Below are 27349 nucleotides of genomic sequence, written 5' to 3'. Positions count from 1 at the left end.
GCAAATTTGTCTTCTTTTATTGCCCCCCTCAAAAATCTTCGGATCAGGCCCTTTTGGAAGTGAGATATGCCTGATGAGCTGGGAGTACCTCAGCCTCCGCTGACCCTACCCACCGCCCCGCCACCTCCCACCCCCGACTCTCCATCCACCCATGTTTGCTACAGGAAAACTGTTAGAAAGTCCTGTTAATACCTTGGATTCATTTAGGGCCTTCCTGCAAAGGACTTTCCCCTCTTTAGATGAAAGAGCCCAAAGTACAGATGGGGAAAAAGAGGCCTCAAGAAATTCAGGTACTTTCCCCTACACTAAGAGCCCACCTGGAGGATGGCAGGGCTCCTGGAGCCTTCTGGCAACAACCCTAGGTTATGCATGTGCCAACTGTGGGAGGGGAAAGAGTTCAGACTAGGAGCCCTAAAATCTGGTCTCTGGTCTCAGCTCTGCCCCTAACTTGCTGGGTTATCTTGTTCAAGTCACTTCTCTAGGTTCAAGCCCTTCTCTAGGGCTTGGTTCCTCTGAATGTCAAAGGACCACCTCTGGAATAAAGTTCTTCCATATATCTCAGGGCCATCTGGTGTTGTTGCTCAGAGACCTCTGAGACCACCATCCCCATCTTCATCCCCATCAGCTCCCACCCTTCCCTGCTCCAGTTCCATGGAGAGTGAACCCCTAACCCCTGACTTTCTCTTCAAAATCTCGCTCAGAATCTGCTTCAGGAAGCCTCCCCTGATTAAGCCTGCTGAACTGATTGCTCCCTTATGTTGGGGCCCCTCCGTCTGTGAAAGGCATTGTTTGTCCCCTAAGTTTGGCTGTGTTGTTATTGTTGCTGAAAGAACTCCTAAGTAATTTTGAGAATGTGTGTAATATCCCCTTCTGCCCCCGCCCCCTGCCCCCAGCACAGGCTGCAGGCAAGGACTGTGTCTCTTCCATTGGACTAGGGCCTTCCTAAGGGCCTGGACGGTGTCCTTGGGACAGAGGCCCCCACCTGGGTGGAACTGTGTCTCTACCATCAGATTAGGACCTTCCCCTAGGGCTGAGGACTCTGCCTCCCTGACTTGCCTAGAGCCTTGTTCAGGAGGGGCCCTTCTCAGGGGAGGAGGGACCCAGACAGTCTGCCTCTCCCAGCTCTTCACTGGCTGATTTCTCAACTTCTCCTTCAACTTCGTGCCATGGCCAGGTGGCTGATTTTGCCATCTCCCTCTCCTGCCTGGGGGTCGTTCTGCTTCTTCCTCAGGAAACTGGCCTGGAATCTGCCTCCTACCCTCCCTCCTCCTCTCCTAGCCTCCTGCCTCCGTCATCCCTCTCTAAGACCTCAGGGCAAATATTTGCCATCTGCCTTGTTAGTGGGATCCTGGGGCTGGCTCTCAGTCTCTCTGCTGCCCTGGGGGGTCTGAGAACACTTCTCATTAGAACTGCCCTCACCACTGCCAAAATGCTTGGAGGTCCCTTGTTCACTGCCCTCCTAGGCTTCCTGGGGCCGGCAGTGTCTGGGATCCGAAAGTCCTAGTCTATCCTCTCTACTCCGGGGCTGGAAAACCTGTCAGAGTAAGCCTGAGGGGGTGGGGGGGCCACTGACGCTGCATGCATCTTCCTGAATGTCGCTCATTCACAGCTTCTCTGCCTTCACCTCAGAGAGACTCCTTACCTGGGAACCTGCCACTTGGTATTAATTCGTATACTACATTTATTTGTCCAGCCCAAGAAAATTAATGCAAATGCAATGCAAACCTGATACAAAGAGGCTCCACATCTGAAGGAGACTTGCCTCTCTTTCCAGAGGTGGTGATTTGCAATTCAGAGAAACCGAGGCTTAGATAGAATGCTTTCCTGGCTGGGATGCTGGGGCCTTTGGAAGATTCCAGAGGCCACTGACCTGAGATGTGCAACAGGTATGCTCTCTTCTTCCTTGGACCTCATCTAGCCTATGGGGCTTCTTTCACAGTTTCTATTAATCTGCTTTTCCTTCTCTATGACTTGCTCCTTCTCTGGCTCCTGCCACTCCTTGCCCTCTGCACAGGAGCCCCAAACCCCACCATACTCCCTGTAGTTGAGTGACAGAGATGGTTCCCCACGTCAACTCTGCGGGGCCTCACCTGCCCCAGTGGGTCCTTCCCACCAGTCTGCCCATGAACCTAAAATCCCTGCTATTAGAGTGTTTCTGTGAGTGCCAGTAATAAATGCAGGCGACATCTATTTAAAGACCTGTGACCCTGAGGGGTCCGGCTGACAGGTTACCACCTCAGCAGAAAGCAGGAAGTGTAGGTTTGGATTGTTGGAGAGGGCCAGGGAAGAAAGCTGGAGTGAAAGAAGGAGTAATCGCTAGAAATACATTCACTTGACGGGCGTTTATTGAACATTTACCGTGTCCCAAGAACTGAGCTGGGCCTGCAGGTGTGGTAAGGAGTGCCCGCCCTCATTTAGCACAAGGGGGTTGTTCTCAAGCTTGAATTAGACCAGCATCACCTGGGATGCTTATTAAAACAAAAGGTCCCAAGCCCCTCTTGATTTAGGCAGTCTCTGAGGTCCTGGGAATGTGCATTTAGACAAGCATTTCTCCTCCCCTTGCTCAATGATATCCATGCAAGTGGTCTGGGGATAGAAAACCCTGGTAGGGACTTCCCTGGTAGCCCAGTGGTTAAGACTCTACCCTTCCAATTCAGGGAGTACAGGTTCAATCCCTGGTTGGGGAAGTTCCACAGGATGTGGCCAAAAATATATAAATAAAATTTAAAAAAAGGGGAGTGGGGGTTTCCCTGGTGGTCCAGTGGTGAAGAATCTGCCTTGCAATGCAGGAGATACTGGCTCCCACATGCCTCAGGGCAGCTAAGCCTGTGTGCCACAACTACTGAACCCGTGTACAACTACTGAAGCCCGAGGTCCTAGAGCTCGTCCTCCACAACAAAAGCAGCCACAGCTAGAGAGTAGCCCCCAGTCTCCACAACTAGAGAAACCTGTGCAACGAAGACCAATTGCAGCCATCAAATAAATAAATAAATACTTAAAGAATTAAAAAGAAGAAGAAGAAGAATCTGCCTTGCAATGCGGGGGACGTGGGCTCGATCCCTGGTTGGGGAACTAAATCCTACGCACTGCAACTACTGAACCTGTGCGCCATAACTAAGACCCCATGCAGCCAAATAAGTAAATAAGTATTAAAAAAAAAAAAAAGATTAATGTTTCAAAAGTCTTTTATAAATCCCTGGTGGTATGTTTTGAATTCTAAGAACATCCTGGAGTTTCGAGGCCCCTGGGAGGCAGAGAGAGGGGAGGAAGGTGCTGAGAGGAAGAATGAGCAGGGGGTCTGAGCCGAGGTGCAGGGTCTCCTTAGGGCGGCTCGCTGGTCCCTCACGGTCCCTGTCTCCTAAGGAGCAGGCCTGGCTCCCTCTCCTGAGGAGGGCCTTGCTCCACCGCAGCCTGTTGATTCCTGCCCTTCCCCTCCCATGGGGAGCAGGGCACCTTCTCTGGAGTCCAAGGAGGGTCAGCACCAACCGGGTGGGATGGCAGAGCCATCTGGCAGAGACCCCAGGCCATACTCCCCACCCCACCTGTTCCTTCCTCCTGCTCTCAGAGGTCCTCCTGGAGTCAGTGACCAGGCTAAAGAGAAAGGGGCTGAGAGGAAGGGCTTGAGGAAGCAGAAACGGTAGAGGTAGAGAGCAGAGGGAAGAAGCTGCCCCCCTCCCCTCTGCGCCTGGCGTTTGATGCTGGGGGTGCGGAGACATCTCCTCTCCCGGAAACTCAAGGCCAGACAGATAAACACAGATGGAGGGAGAGACTCAGCTGCTTTATTTATGGGCCCGGTGACAGGCCCTCTCCTGTCTCAGAGTCACTAATCTACCAGGCGGAAGAGACATCCCACCCCCTCGCCACCGTCTTCCCTCCCTCCTAAGACTGGGGCTCAGCCAGGCTCCAAGCCTCCCCCGCCAGTCGGGCGCAGGCCTGCGGTGCCAGCTCCTGGAGCCTGGGGGAGAAGCGTCCAGAGCTCAGGGTCTACCTCCAACAAAGTGGAGGACTTCATGTCCTGCTCCCCTATGCCCCACCCTGCTCTGAATGGGGCATAGAGAACCTTTGACTCTGCCAAGGAGACCCACTCCTATGAATGTGCCTGGGGACAGGGGGATGGTTTAGACACCACCTCAGGAGGTCCTTCCCATGGAGAGGCCACACAGTTCAAGTGTCTGAATTTGGAAGTGTCTGGGGAGCCCCCTGGGCTGGCCTGGCTTAGGCCTCCCTAGAGCAGGGACTTATGGGAGATTCCTAATGTCCCCAAGGGGCCAGACTCAGAGCCAAAGGGTCTGGTTCCCTGCAGTATTTCTTCCTCCTTCTCCTTCTTTTTTTTTTTTTTCCTCCTTTTTTCCACACTGCTTGTGGGGTCTTAGTTCCCCTACCAGGGATCTTACCCAGGCCCCTGCAGTGGAAGCGCAGAGGCCTGGATGGCCTAACCACTGGACCGTCAGGAAAGTCCCTGCAGTGTTTGTTTCTAATGATCTCCCTCTAATGGTAATTAACACCCACAGATAGGGGCTCTGGGGACCCCTGTGAACTCTTCCCTCTCTCCCGTGACATACTCCCACCCCTGGCACTCTCTTAAATAGAGTAAATTCCACTGGAAGTTACTGGAGTGGGATCCAGCAGTCACCAGGTTTCTCAGCAGCTGGACAACACGGCTTTTTCTGGCCTCCCCTGCCCTGTGCCCATCTGCATGGCCTCTTCATCCTGACATTTTGATCCAGGTCTACCCCAAATCTGGTCAGGGGGAGAAGTAACTCAGCCTTCCAGAGAGAACAGGTCCCTCAGGCCCCAGGCTTGGAGGTCAGAGAGCAGCCAGAGAGGAGGAAGAGGAGGGGGTCAGGTAGGGGGCAGATTCCTACGTGGTGGTCGAAACTGGACACGGGGAGCCTTTAAAATCCCAGAGATTTGGGGATTTAGTTCATAGGATCAGACGGCCAGCCGGCTCCCTGACTCACCAGACAGGGACCTGTTCAACTTGCCTCTCTCTGTCATTTCAGTGACTTTGGGTCATCCATGGGCCAGGGAGGAACTTCACCAAATGACACACTCCCCTACCCCCTCCCCTTCGGGTCTGTCCTGCTCTCTGCCGCTTCCCCTCCTCTGCACCTTATCTTTGCAACCTCCCCCAGCCTGGGAAAAAGGGGAGATTTGGAAACCAAGCTGAGATTTACCGTGAAGTCTCAGGCAGTTTCTTCTTCAGATAAATGGGCATAGCTTAAGGATAAGTGACACTCACTTGCCTCTCTCCCTAAATCTCCTTCACCTTCTCCTCTAGGAAGCCCCTCTGCTGGATTTTCTCCCCATCCTTGCAGCACCACCTCAAGATTTCATTCATTTGCTGTGTGTCCTTGTTTCTGGACTCTGATGACGAATCAGGGATGTGTTCTGTCTTTCCCCTCAGACTGGGAAATCTTTGTGGTCTAGAATCATGTCTCCCCTACCTAACCAAGAGCTCCCTGAAACAGTCTCCTTCTGGACCTATTCCCAGCGCTGGGCACAGGACCCTGCCCACTGGCAGGCAGAGCCAACAGCCAGCCCTGGGGAGGGATGAGGGTGGAGGAAGGCAGGCACACTCATTTCTCCAGTCCTGTAAACAGATCACCCCAAAGGTAAACCCAGGGAGTGAGAGGAGCTTATGAGAAAGGCTTCCTTCCGAGTGGGGGAGACTTTTAATTTGAAAAGAAGGAAAAAGAAAAAGCTTTTTCCCCCAAGAGTTTCAAAAGCGCCTCATCCCACCCTGCCTTTCTTCCCTTTCCCACTTGCTTCTTCCTTGGAGGCCCAAGACAGAGGGCAGAGGGTCTGCCCCATCTCTTCTGGATTGTCACGGTTCTCCCTTCTCCTCCCACTGGCCTGTCCTGCCCGCCTGAGGGCCCTGGCTCCAAGCCAAGTGTCAACCTGCTCAGCCCCACCCAGGGTCCTTACTCAGGGCAGAACCAGCTGGGGAGGCAGTGCCTCCTTTTCCTCCTGACATCTGTCAACCTGTCAACCCTAAGGTCCCCTTCCACGTGACAAGATGCAGTATTAATATGGGAAGCAGCCTGTGGACCACTCTGAACTCAGGGGCATTTCTCAATCCACAACAGAGAAGGTGTGTGTGTTCAGCTTGGGTGTGTTTTCACCTCCTTCAAGTGATTTTAGAATCCATGGTCTCAGAGAGGTCATTGTGTCCATCCTCCTGCCTATGCTGAATGAGCATCTCTGTTGGGTTTGAGACCACCACCACCCTAGCAAAGAAACCATCATATGCCTGAGAATTCCCTGGCAGTCCAGTGGTTAGGACTCGTGCTTTCACTGCGTTGGTCCGGGCTCAATCCCTGGTCATAGAACTAAGATCCAAAAGCCATGCAGTGTGGTTAAAAAAGAAAAAGAAACCATCACACCTCTCCCCAGTATTCTGAAGCAATGAAATGCAGAGACCCACACAGAACCAACAGGCTGGTTGGTGTTGGCTAGTCCCATTTAAACCTAGGAGACTGGGGTCCCATCTAGTTTCTGATTGGCAGAAAGCTGCTGCCCAAGAAGGCGTCTCTTCCCTTTTGCCAGCTGCCCAAAGAGCTAATGAAAGCTCTCATTTACTGAGCTCTTATTGTGGATCAAGCACACACAGTTTCTGGTTGAACCTTCACAACAAACCCTAAGGTTGGTCTTATTATTACTCCATTTTATAGATGAGGAAGGTTATGGCTACATTTCCCAGCCTCCCTTTAGGCCAAAGGCAGAATCATTGTTTGATAGACAGCAGGGGGTGGGGTGCCCACTGTGGACAAGGCTCTGAGCACTTGATGGAAGGGTCAGTGGACAAACGCCTGGCCCTCTCTTGGGATGACATCTCTTTTTAAAAGAGTTTTATTTATTTACTGATTTATTTGGTCACAAAGTATGTGGGATCTTAGTTCCCCGACCAGGGCTCAAACCCACACTCCCTGCTTTGAAAGGTGAAGTCTTAGCCACTGGACCACCAGAAGTCCCAAAACACCTGTCTCGAGGAATGTTCAGTCTGGAGGAGGGCACTGATGATCTGAGAGAAGAGTCAGATTGTACTTGAAAAAACAGCAATTTCCTGATCCCTGATGCCAACATCCCACTGGTACGAGCCAGAGGCTTCCATGTCTGCGTCCAGGTCCCAGGTGTGAGCCTAGGTCCCTGCCGACCCTATCCCCGGAATAAACAGACTTGGGATTCCTCTTCCCTGAGGACAAGAGAAAACCCCTTTCCAAGGCTGAAGAATTGTTGTGAAACACGAAGACCTTCTGAGTTCCCTGGCTGCAGGCCTCTCCTGAAGGAAGAACATTCTCCCACCTGAAAGAAGAGAGATGGCTAGCATGAACTCTGAAGGCATCTTGGACTTCCGTCCCATCCCATTTCCTCTTCTTCATCCTGGCCAAGCTCTGGGGATTATGACAGTCCTCAGTGTGGGCAATCAAAAGTGCCTAATTGGTTGTTGTCCAGCTGAGGCTGCTCCCTCTTCCCCTGGTGGGGGCGGGAAACCGGCTGAGTTAGTTTCACTTTTGTTACTGCAGCCTCCCCATGGTTGCTGGGTGCTAGCGGAAGCAGGGCATCCAGTGGGAGTCAGCTGCTAGTACATGATACTGCTTCTGCAATAGGCATCCCCGGGGAGGCAAAGGGCCCCAGAGGGGACCAGAATGGTAGGTAGGCCACACTGCTGCTAACCTGGGAAAGAGGATACCACCCCCTGGCTTCTGTGGGAGTCAGGAGGAGTGCAGGCATGCTCTCTGCTCTGGCCTCAGCCGCAGCACCTTTGCTTCTGCGGTAGAGGGCAGGGGAGGAGAACAGGGGCTCCAAAGCCAGGCTGCACCTGACTGTGCCATTATCCAGCTGCTGATTCTGGGCAGGTTACTTAAGCTCACTGTGCCTCAGCTTTCTCATCTGTAAAGTGGGGCTAAGCACATACAAAGCACTTAGAGCATGTAAGCCTGGCATGTAATAAATGTTGAATGATTGTAGCCACTAGCACTCTCCTAGCTTGGCGATGGGAGTGAAGAGATGGGATGTAAGTCAGGCTGAATTTCCACATGGGGGGAAGCAGGGTGGCGGGGTGGATGAGATGATTTCTAGGACAGAGAAGCTGGGTTTCCCAAAGGTTTCTCCGAGATTGCCCATGCTGAACACAGCTGTCCTTGTTTCCTCTTGGGGATAATGGACCTGACCTGTCTACCTGGGTCTTAGCCAGAGGCTGCACAGTCACCGCGCTGGATGGCTTCTTCCCTTCCCATTTTAAGGACACCCCTTCTAAGCTTAGGACTTCCCTGTGGCTCAGATGGTAAAGAATCTGTCTGCAGTGCAGGAGACCCAGGTTTCATCCCTGGGTCAGGAACATCCCCTGGAGTAGGAAATGGCAACCCACTTCAGTATTCTTGCAGGAATAATCCCTACGCACAGAGGAGCCTGGCAGGCTACAGTCCGTGCGGTTGCAAAGGGTCGGACACTGAGTGACTAACACTTGCACTTACTTGCTTCTAACCTTGGGCCAGAGAGCCCTGAAAGCCAGGAGGGTCAGTGAGACCCCAGGATGGGAGATCCTCTGCTGTAGAGGCTGTGTTCCGCTCCCCACAGCCCTCTCTCCCACGGCCCACCTTGCCTCTCCTGACCTTCAGCAGGAAAGCTATTCCTCTCTTCCTACCTCTGATTCTAGGAAGGGCAGAGCCAAGCACAGGCTCCTCACATTCCTGGCAAACCTGCCGCCCAGGCTGCGTCTTCTCCCCCTGGGAGTCTTTGAACAGACTGTTCCCTCCTCTGAAAAACACCCTGCACACTCTGCAGCTCTCATCTGGTCCTTCCTGAGCCCCTCCTGTACCGGACACCAGCCCATCCCTTCCTTGCCTGTCCCTGCCCTGAGACTCCCCAGGGCCTGCAACCTGAGACCCTGTCTCTCCCCTCGGTCCAGGGTGAGTGTCCAGCCTCCCCCATCAGGCTACGAAGCTGCGACCTGTGTCTTACTTCTGATCCCCCTGGACCATGCAGGTCATCCCTCTGGGTCTCAGCCATGATAACCTTTTCCCATTCTTCAGGCTCCCCATTTTTGATCCAGGAGAGCGGCATAGTCACTGGGCTGCCTGCCACCTCTGACTGCACCTGGGGGCTTGGCAGACAGACAGCCACCTGTCTCAGGAGGCTCAGGTGGATGCCGGCAGGCAGTGGAGGCCAGGGGCTCCCCATCAGGGACTCCCCAGAAGCCTGTCCAGCGCTGGAAGCTGCTGCAACAGATCACCCAGTGACAGGGTCAGGACCCAGCTAGGCTGCAGCAAGAGCAGAAAACCCTTCTCCCAACTGTTGTGCCCTGCTCAGAACTTTTTCTGCCCCCTCCCCATCCCCTGTGGCTGCTCTGTGTCTGCTGTCTCTTGGGTGGGGGGATGCTTGTGGGTAGGGGGTGGAGTGGGAAGAACGCTGCTAGCCTCTGGGGGGCAGCTGAGATTTATGGGACTGGATTTTTACAGGCTGGGGAGAGGCCCCAGGCGGGAGCTGTGGAGCCTGACTGAGGAGCAAATGCATAAAACCTCCAAACATGAAAGTCTCAGCTGCAGCCTCCCCCCACCCTCCAGGCCTGTGGGTGGTGAGAGATTTACAGCTCTTGCACAAGGCCTGGAGGGGACCTGGGGAAGTTGTGAGGACACTTCAGAGCCAGGGTAACTCCCCACCAAAGCCTTCACCTTTCTCCTCTAGGAAAAAAAAATTACTCACCACGAGAACAGGTTGGAGCTGCCAGAAAGATGGTTATCACTGCGGGGACCCCGCCCCACCAGGTGACTCCCAACTTCCTCCCCTACCCTGGACTCTTCTCTGCCCGCAGGTCAGGGAGAGGTGCCTGGGGCTATGTGGTGGGGAGGAAGAGGGGACAACCTCCAAGAGTGCCTCCCTCTGGGGACCGTGGGGCTCAAGCTCCCAGGGTCCCTTTTCCCAGACAAGAAAAGGGCAACAGTGGCCTGGAAGTGGGGGCAGGAGCGCGGGTGGGTTCCCGGACAATCCTGGAAGAGTCTCAACATTTAGGGAGCGCTTTCAGAGTGTGTCCGTGGGGTAGGAGTCTTACCTGAAGGGAGATAAGGATGGCCCAATAAGCACACACAAACAACGAATACCCTGGAGCTCAGCGGCCCTCTCTTGGATCAGCCAATGAGCCAAAAAGCTGAGCTGGGACTCTCGGGAGTGGAAGGCACTTGACTCAGCCCCACACCCTCAGTTCTTGCCCACTCAACTCAGCTGCCAGTTTTCTCCTGGGCCAAGCCTCTGGCTCCTTCCCCACCCGTGGCAGGATTATCTGTGTCTAGGGCTCCACACCGGGGGCAGTTTAGTTGGTTCAAGGGTGTATTTTGGTCTCCTCCCTGACTCTGGACTCGGCACCCCATCATCCTGGTCCCCCACGTCCCCTGCACCTGTATTGAGAAGCCCTAAATTTCAGCTGGGTGGGGGAGGGGTGCACTGCAAACCACTTGAAAGGGGCCGGTGAGCATCGTGGGACAGGTGGAGATCCAGAGCCTTTGAACTGGGAGGGGGCGGGGCTGCTGCCAGAAGATGGAAATCCTGGGCCAGGCTGGCAGCGCCACAGGGAGAGGGACGGGGAGGAAGCCCCATAAAAGGCTGACCCACCCTCTCTCCAGCCTAGCCTTCCGTTCCACGCCCCTTAGTCCAGCCTCCCAAGACAAGAGCTGGCGCTGAGACAGCTAACTGAGTAATGTCTCGGGTGCCCAGCCAGGTGGACAGAGACTCACTGCCAGGCCCCACCCTGAGTGGTGGGTCAGCACCCCCAGGACCAGGCCGGGGCACGGTGGGGAGGAGACGGAGGCACTGCCAGTCCAAGCAGGGCACCACTTGAATCCAGCCCACCAGGGAAGAGGTTGGGGTGGGGAGCCCCGTATTCAGGAGAAGGTGGGGTGCAGCTGTACTGTCCCTCTTGGCCTTTCTCTGACTGGCAGGCAGGTGGGCAGGGCAGGGAAGGAGGACAAACTCAAGGTCAGCGCTCCAGAAGGGAGGGGGGAGTCAAAGGGGAAAGAGGGCTTTCTGCTCCCTTGGCCCCTAGCCCCCTTCAGATGACAGGCCCAAGGAGGAGTGGGTCGGGCTGGTCAGGACCTGCCTCCAGCCTGCCTTCCTTCCCAGCAGGTCGGCAAAATTACTCTCCTGGTACTGCTTTTTTTTTTTTTTAATTTTTTGAAGCCAGATCAAAGGTGGGATCCAGCTGGGCACTCCAGTAAAATCTCAGCAATGCGGAGCCTCGGTTTCAGTCGGGAAACCAGGAGCTGGGGGAGTCACTGTCCCTGAGGGCTCGGGGATGTGACCAGAGTCAGGAGTGGAGCTGGTGGGTGGGGGCCCTGTCAGGAAGGATCAGTGACTGGAAGGATCCAGGCCAGGCTGCGGTCACCCTTGTCTCCACTGCTCTCCAAGGAGGGACCCACCCACGTGTGACTCTCCCAGTCCCAGCATCCAAGCTAACTGGAACCTGTGTTCACATTGGCCACAAGTCACCGCGCTCATCCCTGTCACTGGCTCCAGGGCATTCCTTTGTAAACCAGGAAGCTCTTAGATTAGATAAACTTATTCCCTCCTGCTGCAAAAGACAGCACATTCCCCCTTTCCATTCTGAGTTCAGACTAGAAAAACTCATCTCCTTACTTCTCTGTACTCTCCTGGTGAAGCTGAGATTCAGTCAGCCGTGCCAGCAGCAGCTCTCCCTGCCTTCTTTGCTGATGACCACAGTGTCTTCCTATGTAGGCCAAATAACTGCCATTCTTGTTTGGGAGACTTTTTCCTTCCCCTCAAGGACTACCACATCTCTTCTTCCTGGAGCCGCACTGCCATCCTTAATATTGTGACTGGATGGGGTTAATGGAATCCTGCAACCATCCTGGTTTTCCGAGTGAACACGTCCTTGGCACTGTCAGCGGGGCACTTGTTGTGCAAGCAGCCCACCCTTCTTTCCTCACGAGTCCTGAAGCCTGGGAAGGCCTGGTTGTGACTGGCATGCTGCTAGACACAGATGTGTCCAACAGGACAGAGGCAGATTTCCCCAGAACCTTGGCTGACCCTGAGACACCCTCCTTGGTCATGACAAGGATGGCCCTCCTTGTTGCCCTAGGCAACAAGCCTTTACTCAGGTTCCGGTGTCTCCCAGACGTTGAGGTCCCTGGCAAGGCCGATTCGGGATGGACAGTGAGAATGTGTGTTCCTGGGCACACACACTTAGGTGGGTCTTGATGGAAAGGAAAGGAAAGCGAGAGTGCTACTTCCACAAATTCTGCCATCACTACCGCCCTGCGTAACCTCGGCCAACTCCCTCACCTTCTCAGGGCTTCAGTTTTCCAACCATAAAATAGGGGGTTAATTGTCCCTCCTAGGGAAGCTAGCAGGGTTCGTTGGGCAATGGCTCTGAAGTGTCTAGGAGGAAGGAGATCTATAAATATAAGGGATCATTAGAGAGGATTTCACAGCCATTTTGTGGGCCCCAACGTTATTATTAATATTATTATGGTTATTGTTATCACCACTTCCCGAGTCTCTGCCAGCTGGGTCGGAACTCCCAAGTGAAGAAGTCGTGCTCTTGAGCCCAGTGTCCCAGATAATGGCCTCACTCAATGCCCACTCTCCACACTCAGGGGGTCTGGGGGACTCTCAGGAGGCTAGTGACAGAGAAGGAGATGGAGTTTTGACAGAAGGGCGTTGGGGATCCAGAAGAGAAAGTGCCCACCCAGGGAACTTCACAACTGCTCTGCGTTCCTAGGGATGTTTCCAGTCTGCTGTGGGGAGTCTGGGCTCTGAGAAGCAGACATGGAGCTATGTTCACAAGGTCAGGAAGGGTGGGGAGGGGCTGAACGCAGGCAAGAGGCCTAGGGGGAGAGAGGATGCTGTTACCACAGGCAGTAAGAGGAGCTGGTTGGTAGAAAATGATTCCTTGGAGAGGCAAATGGTTCTTTTCAAGGAGTCTTTTGTAGAGGCTGGAACGTGCTCTGTGTTCAGGCGAATCAGGGCACAAGCCTGGCAAACAGTGGGTACTCAATGAATGCTTGTTAAATTGGATTTTCAAGCTTATCTTTCTGCTCCAATATTAAAAAAACAAAACACCCAGCGTCCGCTGTTTGGAAATGCCTTGGACGCCCCCTGGTGGCGACACACAAAGGCTGGGGAGCCGCCAGTGCCTTCCATCCTGAAAGGATCCTGTGGGGGCTGCCTTTTGGAGGTTTCACAGATCTCATCCCAAGGGGACTGGGAGTAGGGAGAAGCTGGGGAAGGGGAGGAACTCTGTGGGGAAGGATGAGTGGAATGTCCTCGCTGGAAGATTCCATGGCAGTTGGTGGAGGACAGCCATAGGTCTGGGCAGGGGAACCACGGGACAGAGGGAGTTGATGAGTCAGTATTAGGCTAGGCATCTCTGGGTAGTGGAGAAGGAGGGGTCGCTGTGTGTGCGCACCTGGAGTGAGGATGAGGTAGCTGCCAAAGTAAAAGCCGGGAGATACATTTTACAGTCTCTGTTAAATTTTTCGTGCTCAGAAAAGACTAAGGAAATCTGGATAATTGAAACCATAGATGGACCTGGGAGAAAAAAAAAACAATGGTTCATTTAAACTAGGTCTATGTCCCATCAAATCTTTCTCTTGGGGTGTAAGAGTGTCAGGAATGGTTTGAAAAGTCTGCAACTTTGATTTTTCTGTAGGTGGCAAGAGGAGATGAGAATGTAGAAAATCAGAGGAGGGAAAGAGAAGCAGAGGCTACTGGGAAAATCCTTAAGGCAGAACGAGCAGCCTGTAGAAGGCTGAGTTGGCTGCAACTCTTCAAAAATAACACTAAAGCTTGGGTTGTAGTGATGAGTGAGGATCAACAGAAAGTCAAGTGCTGGGACATTGATATTCTTCTGATTTCTGGACATCCAACAGCAGCTGCACCAGGTGGTTCCTTTCATAAGAGGTCCCAGAAGGAATGTGGAGCTTTTTGAGGGCAAAGACTGTGGTTCTGCAGCCATCCCTCCCTCCCTCTGGTGCCCTCGGCATCTTCAGGGATAGATGCTCACTATCTGGTACTGATGAATCAGATGGGGGCAACCACATGGTTGCATGGGCAACCACATGCAGAAAAGGAGGAAAAGGAAAATGTCAGGAAGCAGGGAAAACATGGGAAAATGAAGAGGGAAAGGGGTTAAAAGACAGACAAGGAGGGAGAAGTGAAGTGGAGGTGGAGGAAGCCGGGACTGGAAGAGAAGGATCTCAGTACATGAAAAACGTTAAAAGGATGCTGTAAGGTACAGTTTGGGCCGAGGCAGAAAAGGAGAGACAACCTCAAAGGAGGTAGGTTACCTTTATTCAGCCAAGGAGGGGTGACAGTCGGCCTAACGACCAGGCTGAGCACAAGAGGGATCAGGGAGGCTTCATATTTAATGGGAGGTTTGTGGAAGCGATAAGGGAAACATTATCAGGTGGGACGTTTTGGGTAATCTTTAGTTGAGATGGCATTTGTAGTTGAACAGGGGGTGGGAGGTTTCTGGGCAGGGGGTGATAAGTCCCAGGTAGATGCAACCAGCCCGGAGCACCAGGGTGGGACTTAAAAGTTCGGTTTTGTTTTCCCCCGCAGTTAGATAATTCAGCAAGGACCTTTGAGACTGTTGTTTTCTTTTCTAGGCCCAAGCACTCCTTCATTCCAGACCCTGAAATCATAAGAAATGGGGAAAAGGGCGCTGTATCTCTCTGGCTACTTCCTGCTGGATAGGGACGATGGTTCTGGGTCTGGAACGGAGGATCGTCCTAAGGCCCAGGGTCTCCTTTTCCTGAGGTCGGGGTGAGGTTCTTAAGAAGAATGATCTTGACCTGGTCTCGAGAGATGACCCAAATTCATTCTTGGAGAAACCTTGGGAAGAGATTGAAGAGACAGGGTCCTAATAAGAGGAATAAAATGATAAGTACCAATGGTCCCAAGAAAGGGAGCAACCAAGGGAGGGCCAGTTGGAACAGGTTTTGGGGAGTGTAAAGGTTTTGTAACTCTTTTCTGCGGGCGTTCAATTCTGTCCCTAAGTTCTTTGCCTCTGCCCTGGACTATGCCCGTTTCATTAACAAAGAGCAGCAGTCCTCTCCTAGGAAAAGGCAGGCCCCTCCCTTTTCCGTGGTGAGAAGGTCCAGGGCTCGCCCATTTTGTAGGGCCACAGAAGCTAATGAGTTAATTTGTCTTTGGACCAAAACGAAGGACTCCACTACCTGCTCCATATCCTCATTAAGTTCTTGGGGCAGCTTGTAGTAGAAATGGGCCAAGGTCGAGATGCCCCCGCTCCTGGTGCCTAGGGCTGCTGCTATGCCTGTCCCAGTCAGGAGGCGGGCTATGACAGCTCGTTTTTTTCTGTGGGAAAGTTCCCCTTGGGGGTAGACTATTTGTTCTATCTCTTCTTTGAGGAATGTTAGACCTGGGGTCAGGAAGACCAAGATGAAGGTCCAAGGGGGTCAACGGGGAGACATGAATATGCGTAGGTCCCACAGAGAATGAAGATTCCCGGGTTGGTGCGATTATTTGTGCTGTTCCAGAGAACCCAAGTGGAACAGGAGGAGGGAGCGGAGTTTGTAAGACCAGTGTAGTTGGGACTAGAGTAGTTAATACAGGTTAGGTTTGAAGAGGCTGAGAGTAGGACATTGTCAGAGACTGGCCCAGTGAGTTGTGTAGTTTTTTGTTGGGGAGGGAGGTATAGTCGCCCTGTGACAGCCAGGTTGAGGGTAAGGGAACTGCTATGTGCGGTGAGGGAGACAGTGACATGCATACCCAACACTGGGATGTGTGTTGTGTGTACTGGAAGAATTGGAAGGAAGAGTTGAGAAGGCGGGTAAGGTGTTGGTTGTCAGAGGGAGGTTTTAGGAGATGCCGTAATTGGGAAAGGAGCTCTAGGCATTTATAAGGCTCAGGGGTAGCCTGTAACCGGGAAATTATGTTCTTTATGACTTGTTCTTGTTTCTTTTCCCGATATTAATCTAGTACCCCACTCCCATCGGAGAAGGCAATGGCACCCCACTCCAGGGTTCTTGCCTGCAGAATCCCAGGGACGGGGTAGCCTGGTGGGCTGCCATCTATGGGGTCTCACAGAGTTGGACACAACTGAAGCAACTTAGCAGCAGCAGCAGCAGCAGCGACTGCTGTCTGAGTACCCCCAGTGGGTAATGGGATAAAAACATGTTTCTTCCATTTAGCTTATGGCAGGTGCTCACGAAATTCCCTCTCTTCTGTACTTTAACAGTGAGTAGGGATTTAGACTTCTGCCCCACCAAGGTTCATGGTCTTGGAGCCATATTATAACATGAGGAATGAACATAGGAATAGATGTCTGAGCAGGGGCAGGGACTAGCCAGAAGACAGGGGAGTGCAGGAAGGATAAAAACAGGGGGAGTCATGGGTCTGTTAGTTAGGCAGTGTGGAGGAAATAGCACCCTAGGAGTAGAACACAGCTAACAATGTAGGCGATACCGACGAAGAGATGAAGGCTAGGTGACCAGTCCTGAGGGGAGACAGTTACTGGGCTTATAGCAAGGACTAAGATTAAGAGTGCAGTTATAGTTAGAGAGACGGGGAGAGGCCAGTCAGGATGAGGGGCGGAAGGCCCCAAGTTGGTGGTTGCTTAATCTGAGGAGGAACAGTGTTCATGTATGAGAGTAAAGAAATCAATTTCTTCTGGACTTAGGTTGTAGAAGGTCCCTTGGAGCCACGGATGAGACACCGGGGTGGTCAGAGCTTCGAAGGAGGTTCCAGTCGGGGTGCTGGTCCAGAGGTCTTGTAGTAGTTGGGTCAGGAACAGTCGTAGGTTAAGGAGTGTCCGGGTCATTCAGTGTCCTCTGGGATGGCTGACAGGGGTTGTCGCTGGGTGAGTTTTAAGGATGTGGGTCCTGTGAGGGAGACCTGATAAGTCAGTTAAGGAGGGCAGAGCAGGGTCGGAGGTGACCTGTTTTAGGCAAGAGGTGTACCCAAGAGGTGACCTTCTGAGTTTAGCTGCAGTCGGTGTGAGGAGGAGGATTTTGAATGGTCCCTGCCACTTTGGGGTTAGGTCACCCTGGGGATTATCAGACAGGTAGACCATGTCCCCAGTTTGTAAAAGGGGCAAGGGGGCTTGGGGGTCAGGGGCAGGCAAGTTGTGGTTGACGTATTTCTAGAGGGCATTGTAGAGTTCCATCAGCAGAGGGGAGTGTAGGAAGCTTGGTATGGGAAGAGATTCAGGGGGGAGTCCAGGAGGAAGCATGGGCCTTCTGTACATCACCTGCAAGGGGCTCAGCCCCAGGGGCTTTCTGGGCAAAGCCCGTACTTTGAGGAAAACAATCAGCAAAAGTTTAGTCCAATCCAGATGTACCTCGAGGGATAGTTTGGTAAGAATTTCTTTGATTATTCTATCCATCCTTTCTACCTTTCCTGAGGACTGGGGACAAAATGGAATGTGAAATTTCCAGGGTATCTGTAAGAATTGGACAAGTTGTTGGGTGACCTTGGACATAAATTCTGGGTCATTATCAGACTGTAGGGATGAAGGTAAGCCAAACCTGGGGATAATTTCTGTGAGGAGGATTTGGGCCACAGTGTGGGCTCTTTTGTTTGTGGTAGGAAATGTTTCTACCCATCCCAAAAAGGTGTCCCCAAGGACCAGGAGGTATCTGAATCTCCGAACCAGGGGCATAGGAGTAAAGTCTGTCTGCCAATCCTGTGTTGGGAGGCTGCCTCGCATTTGATGGGTTGGAAAGGGTGTAGGTTTACGCTGGGAACTGGGACTAGTACGTTGACATGTCTGACAGGAGCGGGTAAGGTTATCTAAATGTTGTTGGTCAGCAGTCGACATGGGGAAGTGGTTATGGAGGAGGAACTGTTGGAGTGTCTTGGACGAGGGATCAAAGAGTGAGTGTAGATAAGAGAGGATTTCTCTGGTGGTGGGAGGGTTGGATGGAGTCAGGGCTAAGATGACAGGGGACTGGAGGGAAGGATGGGACAGGGCTATCTCCTTTGCCTTCTGGTCTGTGGCATTGTTGTAGGTTGATATGAGACTTCTCTTTTGATGTCCCCTACAGTGGAGGATGATGGCTTTGTCTGGTCAGAGTGCTGCCTCTAGGAAGTTTGTGGATCAGGTCTGAATTAATAGTGGGGGATCCCTTTTGGTTTAGGAAACCTCCTTCTCTCCATATTAGGATGTTTGCATGAAGAATGTTATAAGGCATATTTGGAGTCTGAGTGGATGTTAACCCTTAGATTTTTAGCCAGAGTTAAAGCTCTGGTGAGAGCTATCAGTTCTACCTGTTGGGAGGTGGTGTGAGGTGGCAGAGGTGAAGCTTCAATTGTCTGCGTCCCGTGATTGTGACGAAGGTCCCCCTGGATGATGGCATATCCGGCTGCAAAGGGTGGGATTTTTGAGAGCTGCCATCAATGAACCAGTGTGGAGTGTTTGGGTCTAGGATGGGCTGATCTGTGAAATGTTGGAAGGGGTTTTGGGTAAGATCTACCATTAGGCTGCAGCTATGTAGGAGGGGGTCTGTTGTAGAGGACGTGGGTAATAAGCTGGCAGGGTTAACGGGGAGAGCAGGGGGAAAATGAGAGCTGAGGGTTGAGGAGAAAGGCATGTAGGGCCTGTACCCTGGAAGGGGGAAGGGAGAGAAGCGCTTGATGTGAAAGTAAGTCTCGAAAGGTGTGTGGAGAACAAACTGTTAAAGGGGCATGTTAGAGAGTTTATTTGCTTTGGGTACGAGCACTGTGATAGCAGCCATGGCCTGTACACAGGGAGGCCATCCCTGGGTCACCATGTCAAGCTGTTTTGACAGATAGGCTACGGGAGCCCAGGTGCCTCCAGCCCACTGACACAGAAGTCCCAGGGCCTGTCCTTGGTTGGAGTGTGCAAATAGAAAGAATGGTCTGGTGTGATCTTGCAGGTGGAGAGTTGGCACTTGGAGGAGGCTCTGGGTGAGCTGGCAAATAGGACTGGCCAGCGAGGAGGGGTTAAAGAGGGGCTCATCTGGACATCCTTTAGTTGCCTCATAGAGCGGCTTTGTAATGAGGGGGAAGTTAGGGATCCAGCTACTGAAAAAGTTAGGAGGCCGAGGATACACAGGAGCTCCCTATTTGTTTTTGGAAGTGTACAGTTAATCAAGGCCTGGATTCTACCTGGGGGAATAGTTCTTTGTTGGTGGGATATGGAGAGCCCCAGGTAGTTGACATTTGCCTGGGCTATTTGGGCCTTGGATCGGTATACCTGATAACCCCAGGATCCCAGGGCTCTAAAAGGTTTGGCAGTATGTTGGAGGCAGAGTTTTCGGGTTGGGCTACAAAGGAGGAGGTCATCCACGTATTGGAGATGACTCGGGGCTAGGTCGAGTGTCTGTAGGTCCTTTTGTAAAGACTGTCCAAAAAAGTGGGGGCTGTCTCTGAACCCCTGGGGGAGAACTGTCCATGTTAGTTGTAGTGAAACATGAGTCTTGGGGTCTTGCCAGGTGAAGGCAAAGGGGTTGGGAGAGGGGGTGGAGGGGGATGGTAAAAAAGGCATCTTTGAAATCTAATACTGTGAAGTGGGTTGCAGTCGGGGGTATGGCAGACAGAAGGGTGTAAGGGTTAGGGACTACTGGGAATGTCGGTATGATGGCCTCATTGATTCTTCGCAGATCCTGGACCAGTCTCCAAGAGTTTGGTCCCTTCCTTACTGCCAGAATTAGGGGTGTTGTGTGGTGAATCGGTAGGAATTAAGATGGAGACTTGAAGAAGATGGTCTATGATAGGCTTAAGTCCCTTGTGGGCCTCCGGGGTAAGAGAGTACTGTTGTTGGGTGATTATAGTCGAGGGGTCTTTTAGGGTAATGTGGAGTGGGGGATGATGTTTGGCTATGGATGGGTGATCAGTGTACCAGACTTGGGGGTCTAAGGCGGGTAGATCCATGGGAAGGCCAGGGGTGAGGGATAGGGACAGTCCAGGTGACATCTTCATGCAGAATATAGAGACTCTATAGAGGTGGGGTATGGTAATAAAGACCCCCAATTTGGATAACAAATCTCTCCCTAGGAGTGCCATGGGACACTGAGTCATTATGAGGAATGAGTGTATGAGGGTCGATTTTCCAAACTGACAGTAATGGAGGGCTGATTTTTGGCCTTAAGGGAACTCCAGTTCAGTTGCTCAGTCGTGTCCAACTCTTTGCGACCCCATGAATCGCAGCACGCCAGACCTCCCTGTCCATCACCAACTCCTGGAGTTTACCCAAACTCATGTCCATCGAGTTGGTGATGCCATCCAGCCATCTCATCCTCTGTTGTCCCCTTCTCCTCCTGCCCCAAATCCCTCCCAGCATCAGGGTCTTTTCCAATGAGTCAACTCTTCACATGAGGTGGCCAAAGTATTGGAGTTTCAGCTTTAGCATCATTCCTTCCAAAGAACACCCAGGGCTGATCTCCTTTAGAATGGACTGGTTGGATCTCCTTGCAGTCCAAGGGACTCTCAAGTGTCTTCTTCTCCAACACCACAGTTAAAGAGCATCAATTCTTCGGTGCTCAGCTTTCTTCACAGTCCAACTCTCACATCCATACATGACCACTGGAAAAACCATAGCCTTGACTAGATGGACCTTTGTTGGCAAAGTAATGTCTCTGCTTTTTAATATGCTATCTAGGTTCGTCATAAATTTCCTTCCAAGGAGTAAGCGTCTTTTAATTTCATGGCTGCAATCACCATCTGCAGTGATTTTGAAGCCCAAAAAAATAAAGTCTAACACTGTTTCCACTGTTTCCCCATCTATTTCCCATGAAGTGATGGGACCAGATGCCATGCTCTTCATTTTCTTTTTTTTTTTTTTTTCATTTTCTGAATGTTGAGCTTTAAGCCAACTTTTTCACTCTCCACTTTCACTTTCATCAAGAGGCTTTTGAGTTCCTCTTCACTTTCTGCCATAAGGGTGGTGTCATCTGCATATCTGAGGTTATTAATATTTCTCCCGGCAATCTTGATTCCAGCTTGTGCTTCTTCCAGCCCAGCGTTTCTCATGATGCACTCTGCATATGTTAAATAAGCAGGGTGACAATACACAGCCTTGATGTACTCCTTTTCCTATTTGGAACCAGTCTGTTGTTCCATGTCCAGTTCTAACTGTTGCTTCCTGACCTGCATATAGGTTTCTCCAGAGACCCCCTTTATTGTGAGTTCTGAGTCTTGAGTTGGGCCAGAGTAGGAAGTTGAGAGAGAAAGTGGCTCCAGTGTCTACTATAAAGGAGGTCTTTTCACCAGCCACTACCCCGTCTACCCTAAGTTCCAAGCTTGTGTCCAGGACATGGGCTGGGGGGCTGGAACCCAGGTCCCGTCATTGGAACAACTCTCGTAGGGTTATGCTGGGGTTCTGGGGAGAAGTGGAGATCTCTCCAGGGGTGCCAGGGCATCCCTGTGGACATTACATTCTCCAGGTCTGGGAGGTGGGGTCCTCCCCAGGAGTGCCAGGGCGTCCCTGGGGACAGTCCATTTTCCAGTGTCCCAAACAACCACAGTTTGGGTATGCTTTTGTCGGGGGCCGTGGGTTTGGGCATGTCTTTGCCCAGTGTCCTGACTGGTTGCATTGGAAGCAGGGTCCGGGGGGGTGGGTCTTAAGCCCCGGCCTAGGATGACTTGGGCCAGGCTGATCTCTTCCCTTAATTGCTGCCACCAAAAAGGCATATTTAGCTTTTCTCTCACGGTCTTTTTCTCTCGTAGCCTCTTCCTATTATTGAACACCTTGAAGGCTAATTCTAGAAGGTCCCTTTGTGGGCGGTCTCAGGCCCCTTCTCTAGTTGTCGAAGCAAGCTAGTCTAGTGTCAGGGGCTGACTGGCTGATGAACTGAACATGAAGGTACAGTAACCCAGCAGGGGTGGTGATATCTAGGTTGGTATACTTCTGGACTGCCTCTGTGAGGCATGCCAAGAATAAGGCTGGATTTTCGTCCGCCCCTTGGGTGACTTCCCTGACTTTATCATAACTGACATGTATAGGAGTATTTTTCTGCATTCCTTCTAGAAGGCAGGTAATCATGATTGAGTCTCCTGATACCTGGGTCACTGGGCTGGTAAGTCCAGCGGGGATCTAACTGAGGGACCGCCTCATCAGCAGCTGGGCTATCCAGGTCTTGGTTATGTAAGTGATCAGCATGGGCTTTTGCTGCTTGCCAGATACGGTCTTTTCCATCTGGGGTGAGAGTGGCATTTAGGATATAATATACGTCACTCTATGTGAGGTTATAGGTCTTGGAGAGTCTCAGGAATTCTTTTCTGTATCTGGTAGGATTTACAGAAAATGATCCTAACTTTTCTTCTATTTGGCTCATGTCTGACAATGAAAATGGCACGTGGATTTGGGTGGGGCCGTCTGGTCCTGCCACCTCTCTCAGGGGAAACATGTACTGACTCTGTGGGTACTGACCCCGTGGTGGGGGGCGGGGGGCGGGGCGGAGGGAAGGGGTCGGGTTGGGAAGATGCGGTAGTGGGGTTGAGGGAGAGTCAGGAGAGGTTTCGGAGTCAGTAGGTGAGTTGGATGAAGGGGAAGGAGAGGGTCGGAGGTGTGGCTGGTAGGGAGGGGGCTCGTCAGTGGGGTCAAACTCCAGGGGTGAGGAAGGCACCATAGGGGGTTAATTGAAGAAGAGCCCTTTTGTTTGGGAGACAAGCTGCATAGAAGGACCTCGTGGGTGGAGCAGGCCTTGCATAGGGAGGGCCTGCTCCGAAGGGCCTAAAAGGCTTTGCCATTCCCACTTGCCATTCCGTTTAGGGAAGTCGGTGAGATTTTGAAGAATGTTAAAGTCAAATGTGCAAAATTCAGGCCAGTGGTCTTGACTGTCCAATTGGTATTGAGGCCAGATCTGTATACAGAGTTGTTTTAAGTGGTTAGCTTTAAGTTCAGTGAGTAAGAGTGGTTTGAGATTTTTGAGAACACAGGCCAGAGGGGAATCTTTTGGGACAGACTGGCCAGACCCCATAATTGAAAGGCAAGCAGAGACTCCTATTGGGAGTTCAAGTTGTCATCCATAACAATAGGAATTATGAAAAGAGAGCTCTGTGTCGAGGTGCATCCCCCACGGTTGCTTACAGAGTGGCCTTAGGCCACGGGTCCCCAGGACCCAGAGAGGACTGGGTTCTAGGGTGCCTCTAGAACACCGTCCAGATCTTACCTTAATCTAGGGGCCGGCTTGAGTGGAGTGTTGCATGTAGAGCAGTCGAATGGCAAGAGTTCCCTATTCCGGAGGCTGTCAGAGAGAGAGAGAGAAGGGGATAGAGCCGGAGGCCTGTGGGTACATAAAGCACCAATAAAGCCTTAGGACAAGGCCTGCACCACTCACAAAGGCACTAGGCATCCCTGAGGGGAACTTATGAGCCCTGGCAGAAAGTGAGTTCACGTTTCCAGATTCCAGCAACAGGGGAAACAACGAGAGGGAGAGTGAGAGCGAGAGTGAGCGAGTGAGCGAGAGCGACAGGACACAGGAGTGCCGTGCCCTCTCCCGGGTTTCAGCACCAAAAATGGAAGGTATAGTTCAGCTGAGGCAGAAAAGGAGAGACAACCTCAATGGAGGTAGGTTACCTTTATTCAGGCAAGGAGGGGCGACAGTCGGCCTAAGGCTGAGCGCCAGAGGGATCAGGGAGGCTTCATATTTAAAGGGAGGTTTGTGGAAGCGATAAGGGAAATGTTATCAGGCGGGACGTTTTGGGTAATCTTTGGTTGAGATGGCATTTGTAGTTGAACAGGGGGCGGGAAGTTTTGGGCAGGGGGTGGTTAAGTCCCAGGTAGATGCAACCAGCCCGGAGCACCAGGGTGGGACTTAAAAGTTCGGTTTTGTTTTCCCGGAAGTTAGATGGTTTAGCAAGGGCCTTTGTTTTCTTTTCTAGGCCCAAGGACTCCTCCAGACGCAGTCATTCAGTCAGTCAACAAGCATGTACCATGCACCGGCTATATATCAAGCAATGTGCTGGGAGTGGAAGGTGCTGTGGTGGACAAGACAAATAGAGGGACTTTAGCGGTGGAGAAAAGGTTAACTTTACAAGTTAGAAATGGGGAGAAAGTGACAACTTAGAGCAGGAAGAGGCTGAAAGTGGTTGGAAATAAGGCAGGTATCACCAAAGGAGAAGCTATGTCCAGATGCACCCCTGGAAGATCACCAAAGGAGAAGCTATATCCAGACGCACCCATGGAAGAGATTCTTCTCCTGGTTGATGCTGAGACCTGCAGCTGGAACCACCTGTCTGCCCTGGCTCTGTGGAGATCGAAGCAGGTAGGATGGGCAGGGGAGAAACTCAGGAAGAGGGACAGGAATGGGTACAGGTGGAGGTTATAGACTATTCATAGTGGTTTACCTGAGGACCCCCACCAGAAAACATCTTTGGGCTGACAAGCAGTTCTCTAATTTAGCTGCCTGTTGGAATAACCTGAGGAACTTAATACCCTCACCAGGGTTGCACCCCCAGAGATACTGATTTTCTTGGCCATGGTTTAGAATTTATTAAACAATCTCTAGTGTTCTTGCCTGGAGAATCCCAGGGATGGGGGAGCCTGGTGGGCTGCCGTCTATGGGGTCGCAGAGTCGGACACGACTGAAGCAACTTAGCAGCAGCAGCAGTGAATCTAAAGAGCAGCCAGGGGAAAGCAGGCATTAGGAGCTGGCAACCTTGCCTGTCCTCTCTGTAGAGTCTGGGGGCCATCTGTGGGAAGCGGTCTGTGGGAAGAGAAACTGTGTGATGGCTTTAGTGTGTTGTAAGTGAGGCTCAAAGACTCCAAGGGTCCAGGCAAAAGTACAAGGGGGTCCTCTCCATGGCAGGTACCCCCTTCCTCAGCTGTACCTTTGGTGGAAACAAGAAACATGGTGGTCTTTAAAGGAAAGAACCATTTAAACTACTCAAAACTGCTGCCAAATTCTTCGGAGTTTTTGCACCCTGCCCACTACCCACACATGCAAATCCCTCCTGCTTCTGCTGGCTTCATGACGGGGCTTCTGGGGTGCAAGAAGCACAGCAGCCCCAGCCTTCATCTCACAAGAGGTTTGGCAGCAGCCCAGCAGGAAATTCAACCCCACCTTGCCCCTCAAATCCCTGCACCCTAAAGTAGCTGACTCATGGAACCCGGGTGGAGTCCTTGGCTCAAAAGTGAAGCAATCTTACCTTGAATAATGGCATGGGAACAGAATGTACGGTCTACATAAACAAGTCATATGTAGATGTAATTGTATGCAAATATTCATTCTTTAGCTCAGCATACATTTCTTGCCAGTCTTCTAGTACTGGCCTCAAAACTTCCACTGCAGTCCACAGTCAAAAGTCAGAAGAATGAAAGTGGGTAATGCAGTGTGAGAGAGTGAAGCCCTTTGCCTGTGCCAAGAACAGCCCCGAGAAGGAAAAGGCTCTGGCTTAGCAGGAGATCAAACTTGGAGCAGGTTCTTGAAGGATGCATAGGAGTTTACCAGGAAAAAGGAAGGAAAAAGTAAGACAGGAAATAGAGGAGTATGTGTTTAGGAACTGTGGAACCTTTTCTTGAGGCAAAAAGGTAGGATTATGGAAAGAGAATAGGATGGCAGAGGGAGATGAAACATGAAAGGTACACAAAGAGTGTGAAGGCCATTGTTTGCCTAGAAAGGAGTATGGACTTTTTATCCAGAAGGGCGAAGGGAGCCAATGAAGGATCTTAACTGAAAAAGTGAATTCTTTGGAAGTCCTATTTTTTTCAAAGGGATAGCCTGGAAGAGACTAGTAACAATTATTCAACAATTACAATATACTGGGCATACTGCTCTGTATTTTATTACATCAACCCTTCATGATAATGTTATTCAAACTGCCGGTCATGATCAAGAAAAGAAAGTAAGGGAAGGGATAAAATAGGAGGAGGTTGGGATTAACATATACACATAGGGCTTCCCTGGTGGCTCAGATGGTAATAAATCTGCCTGCAATGCAGGAGACCTGGGTATGACTCCTGGGTTGGGAAGATCGCCTGGAGAAGGGAATGGCTACCCACTCCAGTATTCTTGCCTGGAGAATTCCACGGACAGAGGAGCCCCCATGGGCTACAGTCCGTAGGGTCGCAAAGAATTGGACATGACTCAGCAACTAACACTTTCACTACTATATATAAAATAACAACTTCCCTGGTGGTGCAGTGGTAAAGAATCCGCCTGCCAATGCAGTAGATGTGGGTTTGATCCCTGGTTTGAGAAGATCCCATGGAGAAGGAAATGGCAACCCACTCCAGTATTCTTGCCTGGAGAATCCCACGGACAGAGGAGCCTGGTCAATGGGGTCGCAGAGCCATACACAACTCAGCAACTGAACATGCATGCATATATAAAATAGATAACCAATAAGGACCTACTGTATAGCATAGGGAACTATACTCAGTAACTTGTAGTAACCTATGAGGGAAAAGAATACACACACACTGTGTATGTATTTCAGAAGGAATACATTCCTTCTGAAAAGGAATACAAACACACACACACATATATATATCTGAATCACTGTGCTATACACCTGAAACTAACACAATACTGTAAATCAACTAGACTTCAATATTTAAAAAAAAAAAAGGAAAGGAGGGAGGGAGGGAGGGAAGAAAGAAAAAGATAGGACAAGACAGAAAACATCAGTGGATCATGGTAGGAAGGGTAAGTATTGTTTCTGTAAAATTTTATCATACACTCACAGGAGTATAAGTGTACTGGGTGAGAATGCAAACGTATTTCTCACTGTGGGGTTATGATAAAAAAAAAAAAAAAAGTAAAGTCCTGCTCTAAGGTGTAGGTGTGAGCAGCCTCATTTCACAGATGAGGACATTAAGATGCACGGAGTTTCGGTACCCTACCTCTCTTGTAAGTAGGCCGTGCGAGTTTCGAACCCAGGCTGGTCTGACACCAGAGTGGATTCCTTCTCACTAACGCGTTCCAAAGTTACACATCTTATAGGGAAGATAAACCTACCCAGGTCGCGCCTGCCAAGTGCTGTACTAACAGCACTTCATTCAAGGAGGTAAGTGGGGGCAGAGGCCAATTCTGTCCACCAGAGGCGCTCGTTAGAATGCATATTTCTGTCGTGCGCCGGACACAAGAGGCAGTCCTAGAATCTTTTAGAGAGCTTCAGGTGATTCTGATGCCCACGTTGGCAGGTTGATGCAATAACCAGGAGAGGATTGTGAGGGATTTGAACTGAGACGGTGAAAATACTTTGAGAAGTGTCACGCAGCCCCAACTCCCGCTATTGTGCCTGCTGCCAATGTCTCACTGACAAAGTCGCCTGGAGGCTCACTTCCCTCTTCAGAAGCGATGAAAGATAAAAAATTGAATAAAAGGCTGGTGGCTTTCAACTCACCAGGCAACGGGTTGAACAGCAGAAGAGCGAGACACCCCTACCACACCAGGGCGACGCTGGATTT

The 27349-nt window shown here is 51.4% G+C and overlaps 1 protein-coding gene and 1 long non-coding RNA gene across 5 annotated transcripts in view; one reads left to right on the top strand and one right to left on the bottom strand.

The window, feature by feature from the left end:
• Positions 1-331: 331 nt before the first annotated feature.
• LOC112442656 (uncharacterized) lies at positions 332-27349 on the bottom strand. The gene is made up of 4 exons (XR_003030893.2): positions 27286-27349; positions 23109-23183; positions 11629-16856; positions 332-7305 (listed from the first exon to the last, which is right to left on the bottom strand). It is a non-coding gene; the product is annotated as an uncharacterized lncRNA (long non-coding RNA).
• The window catches only part of SP2 (Sp2 transcription factor), a 47027-nt gene continuing 31816 nt past the window's right edge, over positions 12139-27349 (top strand). The window contains exons 1-3 of one of the 4 annotated variants that reach the window (XM_059878133.1): positions 14203-14291; positions 23342-23506; positions 23821-24203. The gene's annotated coding sequence lies outside the window, so the exon portion shown is untranslated. Of the gene's footprint in view, positions 12200-14202; positions 14292-15899; positions 17331-23341; positions 23507-23820; positions 24204-27349 lie in introns of those variants that run through there. The other 3 variants (XM_059878135.1, XM_059878132.1, XM_059878134.1) reach the window with 3 other exon arrangements.

The sequence above is a fragment of the Bos taurus genome, chromosome 19, assembly GCF_002263795.3.
Source record: "Bos taurus isolate L1 Dominette 01449 registration number 42190680 breed Hereford chromosome 19, ARS-UCD2.0, whole genome shotgun sequence".
Classification (NCBI taxonomy): domain Eukaryota; kingdom Metazoa; phylum Chordata; class Mammalia; order Artiodactyla; family Bovidae; genus Bos; species Bos taurus.
Note: the sequence above shows the minus strand (reverse complement) of the source record. Positions and strands in the feature narration are given on the sequence as shown.